The sequence below is a fragment of the Silene latifolia genome, chromosome Y (genome assembly GCF_048544455.1).
Source record: "Silene latifolia isolate original U9 population chromosome Y, ASM4854445v1, whole genome shotgun sequence".
Classification (NCBI taxonomy): Eukaryota; Viridiplantae; Streptophyta; class Magnoliopsida; order Caryophyllales; family Caryophyllaceae; genus Silene; species Silene latifolia.
The window spans coordinates 249868662-249878544 of NC_133538.1; positions in this window are offsets into that span (position 1 = coordinate 249868662).

Below are 9883 nucleotides of genomic sequence, written 5' to 3' on the forward strand. Positions count from 1 at the left end.
ATAAACATATAAGCTATATGGTTCAACACCGCCTGTGAGTATTTTCGGGCATTCACAGCCGGTCCCAAGCCCGGATAAAGGAGGAGGGTTGCGTTAGGTCTGTGGCAGCCAGCATAAAAACTTAGTCACATTTTATGGACATGAATCGGAATTTGAACATCGTTGGGGCGTCTCCTCAGAAGCGACGCGCTGCACTTCTTAGACCCGGGTGTAGTGAAAAGTATGTGAGGGTTTCTAGGTCGTCGCACGGAAGCGACGCACCATCTTTACATCTGGGGGTGGTGTCAAATAGGCAAGGGTGCGCTACATCTTCTAGACCCGGGTGTAGTGAAAAATGTGCAAGGTTTGTTAGGTCGTCGCCCAAAAGCGACGCGCCACCTCGAAGTATGGGTGTGGTGTCAAATAGGTTTGGATCTAGGAAGCATGGTCAAGAGCGGGTAAAGAAATTAGGACATGACTTTAGGAAGGGTAGTAGGTTAAGTATTGGTACTTGGAATGTTGGCTCTTTGACAAGGAGATTAGCTGAGTTAGGGGAGGTTATGAAAAGGAGGAGAGTGCATATAATCTGTCTACAAGAGACAAAGTGGGTCGGAGATAAAGCAAGGGTGATAGCGCCTTGGGGTTATAAGCTTTGGTACACGGGTAAAGATAAAAGTCGTAATGGAGTGGGTATTGTCATTGATAAAGATTACATCGATGATGTGGTAGAAGTATCGAGAAAGAGTGATAGGATTATGAGAATTAAGCTTGTATTCGGGGATAAGGTGGTGACTGTTATAACTGCTTATGCACCTCAAGTAGGTTTGGATGCTTCTTTTCGACGAGCCTTCTGGGAAGATTTGGAAGAGGTTGTAGAACGAGTCCCTATTGGAGAGAAATTGATCATTGGTGGTGACCTCAATGGGCATGTGGGTACTAGTCGAGTTGGCTTCGAGAACATTCATGGGGGTTTTGGGTTCGAGGAGAGAAATGAAGCAGGAAGTGACATATTAGATTTTGCTTTGGCATATGACTTGGGTGTAATGAACACTTGGTAAGGAATGTGTGGAGGAAAGAGTACACCGATTGCAAGGTCATACCCGGGGAAAGTGCCACAACATAACATAGACTAGTGGTGCTTGATTTTCGGGGAAAGAGAGACTTGAGGAAGAGAAAGATAATTGGTGAGGCACGGATCAAGTGATGGAAGCTACAAGGGGGAAACCAACAAGCGTTTTTGGATAAGGTTGGAAGTAGCGATATTTGGTCGGATTGCGAGGAGAAAGATATTGATGCAACGTGGGATAAATTGGAGCATGTTGTAAAGGATTTGGGGAGAGAGGTGTTAGGGGAATCTAAAGGGAATAGACCATCAAGTAAGGACACATCTTGGTGGAACGATGTGGTGAGACAAGCGATAAAGACTAAACGTGAAAGCTATAAGGTTTTGGGGAAATGCATGAGTGATGAGAACCTTGAAAATTACAAGGAGGCTAGACGAGCCGCTAAAAAGGCCGTACGGAATGCGAGGGCAAAGATTAACCAAGAAGTGTATGCCAGGTTGGACACGAGAGAAGGAGAGAAGGATATCTATAAACTGGCTTGCATAAGAGACCGAAAGACGTGAGATATTGGGAGAGTTACGTGTGTGAAAGATATGGACGATAAGGTTCTGGTTCAGGATAACGAAATAAAGGCTAGATGGAGTTCTTACTTTGATACTTTATTCAATGGACTTCAGGAACAAGGTTTTAGGGATGTAGAGGTAACACCAAGCATGGTTAATCGGGAATTTGTGCGTAGAATACAAAAGAGTGAAGTTAGAAAGGCGTTAAGGAAGATGGGGTCAAAGAAAGTAGAGGGACCGGATGGTATACCCATAGAAGTTTGGAGGTGCTTCGGGGAGAAAGGGATCGAATGGGTAACCATGCTCTTCAACAAGATTTGGAGGAGCAACAAGATGCCATCGGCTTGGAGGAGAAGCACTCTTGTCCCTTTGTAGAAGAACAAAGGTGATGTTCAAGAGTGTTCCAATTATCGGGGAATTAAACTTATGATTCATACGATGAAGTTATGGGAGCGGGTAATCGAGCAAAGGCTTAGGGGATGTGTAGAAATCTCGGATAACCAATTTGGATTTATGCTCGGGAGATCGACTATGGATGCGATTTTTATCATAAGACAGTTGATGGAACACCATCGGGACAAGAAGAAGGAGTTGCATATGGTTTTTATTGACTTGGAAAAGGCATATGATAGGGTACCAAGAAAAGTACTTTGGTGGGCTTTGGCGAGAAAGGGTGTGTCGCGAAAATATATTGACCTCATAAAGGACATGTATGAGGGGGCTAGTGCAAGTGTTCGCACTAATGTTGGGAGAACGGAAGAATTTCCCATTACCATCGGGGTGCATCAAGGTTCCGCACTTAGTCCTTTTCTCTTTGCTATAGTTATGGATGAGTTGACAAGGGATATTCAGGACGACATCTCTTGGTGTATGATGTTTGCTGATGATATTGTGTTGATTGATGAGACAAAAGAGGGGGTGGAGAGAAAGTTGGAATTGTGGAGGCAGACTTTAGAGACTCGTGGGTTTAGGCTAAGCATGAGTAAGACTGAGTATTTGAGGTGTCAATTCACTAAGGTGGCGGGGTTGAGATCGACAGAGGCGGGGAGTATTATTTTCGATGGGAATGTTGTTGAGGGGTCTGATTTCTTCAGATATCTAGGATCTATTATTAAAAAAGATGGGGAGTTAAACGGAGATGCGGCTCACAGAATTAAAGCGGGATGGTTGAAATGGAAGACTGCTTCAGGGTTTCTATGCGATAAAGATATGCCCCAAAGATTTAAGGGAAAATTTTATCGCACGGCTATTAGGCATGCCTTCCTTTACGGTTCCGAGTGTTGGGCCGTAAAACATTGTCACATTCAAAAGATGAGCGTGGCGGATATGCGCATGTTGAGGTGGATGTGCGGACATACAAGGAAAGATCGGTTAAGGAATGAGGTGATTAGGGAAAAGGTAAAAGTGGCGCCAATAGAGGACAAGATGATGGAAAACCGACTAAGATGGTTTGGCCATGTGAGAAGGAGACCTATGGGCACCTTGTGAGGTTAGGAGGTGGAGACTTGGAGAACAAAAAAGGTCCCTATAGGTAGAAGAAGACCGAGACAGACATGGATGAGAGTGATAGAGCACGATATGAGATTTCTGGGGCTTGAGGAGAGTATGGTGACGGAGAGGGCAAAATGGAGGGAAAGGATACATGTGGATTTTTAGTATTTGATGTTTTTTTTTTACATATTTAGTGTTTTTTATTTAATTTAAAGAAATTAAATTATTTATTCTTCTCTCTTTTATTACACTTTTTTACCAACCACTTTCTTATAGATTTTAGTTGGTTCATTCCGGATCCTTAATTCTCTTTCGATTTTAAAAAATCGTTTTAATTTTTTCTCTCGATTTAAATTTTAAGCTTTTATAAAAGAAATCCGGAATTCAATTTTAAAACCCTTAAGTTTACCTTGACTTTCGATTACATTTTCGTTCTTCCTTTTTATTTTTCATTTTCCCTTTTCTTATTCGCATTTTGAGGCGTGCGTTCACCCATGGACGGTTCAAAAGGATGATTCATGTCAGCCGACCGCAAATCATTTTGGGATTAAGGCTCTGATGTTGTTGTTGTTGTTGTTGTTGTTGTTGTTGTTGTTGTATTTAAGCATTGCCGCTACAGAACAGTACCGACCTTTGAAATACTTCATGAATAGAGTACTACTTCACAATAGCGCATTCTACTTGGAACGAGTGGATTTTGCTGTCTTTCCTGTAATGACAGAAAAAGATCGAAAGGAATGGTTTAAGGTGTTATCGAGACATTCAATTAAGGAGGTCAACCTTTTCTATCATCAGTGTTATTGTTTACCTATAACGTCTTTGCTTGATGGTACTTTACTAGAACACCTTGTTGCTATAAGATTACACTGTGAATCTGATTACATTTTAACTGCCGCCTTTACTTCTGTGATACGTCTTCCAAGGCTAGAGAAAATCTCCCTGCCGGGTGTCACAATTACTGATGACGGTGAGCCTCTAAGTTCTCTAATTCATGGTTCTCCTCGCCTTCAGGAGGTTGATACAGATAAGGTTATGGGTGTCATGAATTTCCATTGCCCGACTTTGAAGATTCTGAAGTTGTCGCAACTAGAAGTTATTACGGCAAGCATAAGAGTACCTAACTTGGAGTATTTTGAACTTACTCGTGATGAGGAATATGGTTACAGTGATGACTTTCAGTATCTGACAGATCTGTTTCAAGCAATACGACATGTAATCAAGCTCAATGTTGATATGAATAGTTTTATAGATGTAAGTTACTACACCTACATTAACAGATGCAATATGTCTTTCAGGTACTTTTGTTTAGGATTGTGAGGGGAGAAATAGAGTGAGCATTCATGCTTGAAACTAGTAGTAGTTATGTAACTCTGTTCAGCAATTTGATTTGCAGGAGACTACAACAGTGCATCTCAAGCTTCCATGTTTCGACAGGTTAAAATGTTTGGAACTGTATTGTATTGAAGAGCATAGTTTACTACAAACAAGAATGTTGCTGAGGCATATGCCTAATGCTAATTGCGTGTCCTTGATAATACACATGGTTGGGATTGTTTTTCTAACGAGTACACACTTTAATTTTCTTTTGGTAATTTCCATAATACGCCTTTTCCTGTCTATGTTATTACCACAGTGCCTCATATATTCTCGCCATTGGCGGGGTAAGAGCAGGTAGATGTACACTGCCTTATTCTTATGTCTATGATATATAGAGGTTGTTTTTCAATTACAGGCAACAAAAATTGCGCCATGATTTGGGGTTACATGTAGAATATATAGAAATTTATGGTTTTGGCAGAAATCGACTCTTGGGTGTTGAGCTTCTCAGAGATCTCTTGGTTTGTTGCACAGGATTGAAGGAGATGAAACTCCATCTTATCAAATGGGAGCTAATTGATAAGCAGAAAAATGTGATGCGGAAGAGGATAATGAGGCTTTCGAGGCCATCCGGCTGTAAAATTATCATTGATGATCTGCCATGTGAATTTACCTGAAATACCCATATGGTGTAATCTATGTTTCTTGTTGTATTTGCTATTGGTATGTTACTCTTCCTAGTTCTCACGCACAAGTAAAAATTAGTTGTTGGCAGTCTTGTGCCTTTTGCATTCTACTTTTATCGGTTTCATTTGCCTGTTGCATTCCAATTTTGTATAAACATGCAGCTGCTGTTTGCGGAGTGTTGTGTTGCTTGCCATTTCCTGACAAATTGGCACAAGTAGACAGATGCATAAGATCGTAAAACCGTGTTTTTGAGTCTAAGACACTGTCTCAATCCATGTGTAATTGTGTATATTAAATGCTCATCTATTGACAAAGCTGTTAATTCTATACACGCCCTCTGGGCTCACTATTTACCTTATTTGAACCACACGAGGCCATTACATAGATGCGTTAGCAGAACTGCAGAAGCAATTAATTTGGTTTGTAAGTATTGGTCTTAGAATATTTAATAATATTCGAGTGGCCTATGTGTTTCGGGTTTAAATAAAAGTTAAGTTAATACTCACTCCTATTCATTCATTTTGTCCCCGTTCTATTTTACACAAGAATTAAGAAAATGATTTTGGACCACACAAAACACTCTATTCCACTCTACCCCACATGTAATTAAATTTGGACCACACAAAAGTAACCAAAAAAGGAAAGAGGGACAAAAATCCGACTAGCTTCGATAAGGAAAGAGGGACAAAATGAATGAATAGGAGGGAGTATTAAATATTACGGGACTTTAATATAAAAGACGACACCGTGATGGATCGGTCTCGATTAAATGTAATTAAAGTACGGGAATTACTATTCCCTCTTATCTTACCCTAATAAGTCGTCTTTCACGAAAAGGTACGAACGGTTTTGTTTTGTGAAAAGGTACGTAACCCATCATATATATATGATCGGATACAGTAAGAAAAGTATAATAATTATAAATCATCCTGACAAAACCAAAAGGAAGATACGTACATTAGGAGGTGTTTGGTTGGGTATATTGGAATGGAATGGAATGGATTAGATCCATTCCATTGTTTGGTTGGGTTGATTTGGAATGGAGTTAGATACCCAATGGATTCTAACTCCACCCCAACCCCTTGGAATCTCATACCCACCCCCCCCCCCCTTAGATTCAAACTTCATTCCTCCTCTTTATAATTTGTGGTGAACCAAACAACATTACCCCATACCACCCTACTATCAAACTCCATTCCATTCCATTCCGACTTGTTGAACCAAACGACCCCTAAAGCAGTGAAAGGGGAAAGTCAGTTTCTTCCTCCATCAACAAAGAACATAAAGGAAATGGTTAAGGAGGAGAATCAATTGGTTTATACTTCTTATTATTGAATTGATTGCGTCTGTAAGACATGGACCAAGGTTAGTCCTTTATTCCGTCTTTTAATTGTATAAAGGGTTGAATTAATTCAAATCTATATTGTATCTTGAGACTGATTTCATTATCGAAATCATAAAGTATATCTTACATTTGGTATCAGAGCGGTATAGATTTGATTAATTTACCTATTAAAGATAGGCTTAATTGGTTCACTGGTTTGTTTGATACGGTATTAATAGTGCCAATAAAAGTGTACTCATATGGAATATCATTCTTTGTTATTTGGGTAATGACTTAAAATAATCAAGATGGCATACCGTATTAAATCATTAATGATGAGCAATCTGGTGGCATAAATGATTTATACAACCATGGTCATAATTGTATATATGAAGTATAAATTCATCCGTATGAATTGTTCCAATTTGCATTTATTATTTGTTTACTGGGCTTGTGATATCCGTTTTTTACATTGTTAAAATTGCATTGTTTATGCATTAATGGTTAATCACAAAGATAAGTTTTTCTTTCCCTGCAAACAAAATTCCTTTTGTGCATTAAAGTTCATGCATTAAAGTTTGATCATCAATTGACTATGTATGTGTGTATGACGTACATCACATTCATATTATTTGGGGTAATGGGCCTCACTTTTAGATATGATAAATCAATGCTCACAATTTTTTCAATGAAACATTGCTTCCGCTGTTTAGATTTTGTTGTGGTGGAGAAAAGTAAATGAATTTTTTTTATAATACAAACAGTATGGTTTGTGCCTTTGTTTCTACCTTTAACGTTTGTTATATGGGCTATCAAAGAAATAAGTCCACTGAATTGCTTTTTTCCGTTTATGTATGACAACTACATGCATTGTTCTGCAAAACTTGATATTCACATGTTGATATATGTGATAATGTCTCCCTTTAAAGATAAGAATCCGTAAGATCATAACCAATTTTTAACCCAAATTGTTGGTGGGATTTAATTCTCACATAAGGGAGGGCTTAGTGATTTAATGGGTAAATTCATGTTATGAATTATTAACATATTATGATGTTGCATTTACCATTAAGTTTAAATGTGTCTTTTTCTTTTAATATGACATGTTAGTCACCAAAGTGGCCTTGTTATATTTTAATTATACATTTAAAATAAAAGTTATCAATTGATCATGATTAAAGAGATGTTAAATGACATTAAAAGTTTGATTGATCAATTATTTTGTCATCTATATTTTGGGAGATCGCCCAAAGGTGGGTCATTAAATATAGTTGATAATATAAAAGGATTAGTTATTCATAAATTGGGTCAAATAGTATGTATATCCAAAGATAGCATTCTTATTTGATTCATATGTCTTATAATTAATTGTTAAAGTATATATTAACATCAATGATGGTTACTTGTATTTAAGTGTTGCCCAAAGGTCATTTAAATACATGTATAAAAGTTTATATAATATTATTTGAATCTGTATGATAGTTTTTCAAAACACTAATTGGTAACATGTATAAATGTTTGCAGCATCTCCAAATTTGTTTGCATCTGCTGACTCTTTTGTAAAGTTCAATGGGCTTAATTATGATGAGTGGGCCTTAAAGATCCAGTATACACTGGGTATAATGGCTTTGGACATTGCCATTCTGACAGATAAGGTACCAACGAAAATTACACCTGAAAGCTCCGAAGCCGAAAAGTGTCATTATCAGGTTTGGGAGAAATCTAACAGGTTGGGTTTACACCTCATGAGGATGACAACATTAAGCCCTCCATGCCTAAAACAGAGAAAGCAAGGGAATTCATGCTTAAAGTAAAGGAGTGTTCACAATCGGATTTAGCTGATAAGTCAATTGTTGGTAGTTTAATGAGTGAGCTGACTACTAAAAGGTTTGACTGGTCTCAACCGATTCATGATCATGTAACACACATGTCTGACCTAGCAGCAAAGTTGAAGACTTTAGGGATGGACGTAAGTGATACTTTCTTGGTACAATTCATCATTAACTCTCTATCTTATGAGTTTGGCCAGTTTCAGGTGAACTATAACACCATAAAAGATAAATGGAACTATCAAGAGTTAAAAGACATGCTTATACAGGAGGAGGGGAGATTAAAGAAGATGAAAGATCAAGCTGTTTATTTCCTAAGTCATGATGGTGCCAGCAGCAGCAAGGCTAAACCGAGTAAGAAGGGTAAGAAGGGAAAGCCTTTCTTTAAGGGACCTGAAAGTGCGATCCAGAAAGAGAAGAAGTGTCACTTTTGCAAGAAAACGGGACACTTCAAGAAGGATTGTCTTAAAAGGAAGGCATGGTTCGAAAAGAAAGGTAAACATTATAGTTTTGTTTGCTTTGAATCAAATCTTATAGAAGTACCTAGTAATACTTTGTGGTTAGATTCTGGTGCAACTACTCATATTTCTCACATTAAACAGGGATATCGTATGATCCAGCCCATAAGAGGAGCTGAACAGTTTGTATCCATGAGAAACAGGATGAAAACACGCATTGAGGGCATTGGGACTTACAGATTAATCTTAGACACTGGTTGTCATATAGATCTTACAGATTGTCTCTATGTACCCGATTGTGCTAGAAATCTTGTATCATTAAGTAAATTGGATAATTTAGGTTTTAATTTCAAGTTTGGACATGGTGTATTTTCTATGTACCGTAATGAATACTTTTATGGTAGTGGTACTTTCATTGATTCACTTTATAGGTTCAATCTCGATGTTAAATTTTCCGATTCCCTATTTTATGTTGAGTGTCAAGGTATTAAACGTAGTGCATCAAATGAAAAAAGCTTACTTGTGGCATCAAAGGCTAGGTCACATATCCAAAGAAAGGTTAACGAGGTTGGTAAAAGATGAAATTCTACCTCAATTGGATTTTAGTGACTTAGATGTGTGTGTAGACTGCATTAAAGGTAAGCAGACTAAACATACAAGAAAGAAAATCTACAAGGAGCTCTCAGGTTTTAGAAATTATACACACCGATATTTGTGGACCTTTTGACACTCCATCTTGGAGTGGTGAAAAGTACTTTATCACTTTTATAGATGATTTCTCGCGGTATGGTTTCACTTATTTGTTGCATGAAAAGGCTCATTCTATGGATGTCTTTGAGATATTCATAAATGAGGTGGAAAGGCAGCTGGAAAAGAAAGTGAAAATTGTGAGATCGGATAGGGGTGGTGAGTTTTATGGAAGGTTTACTGAAAATGGACAATGTCCTGGTCCATTTGCAAAGTTACTTGAAAGTAGGGGTATTTGTGCACAATATACAATGCCCGGTATACCTCAGCAGAACGGTGTTGCTGAAAGGCGAAACCGTACTTTGATGGAAATGGTTAGGAGCATATTAAGTAATTGTTCTTTACCTCTTTCACTGTGGATTTATGCATTAAAGACAGCAACCTATGTTTTAAATCGGGTTCCTAGTAAAGCAGTTCCTAAGAC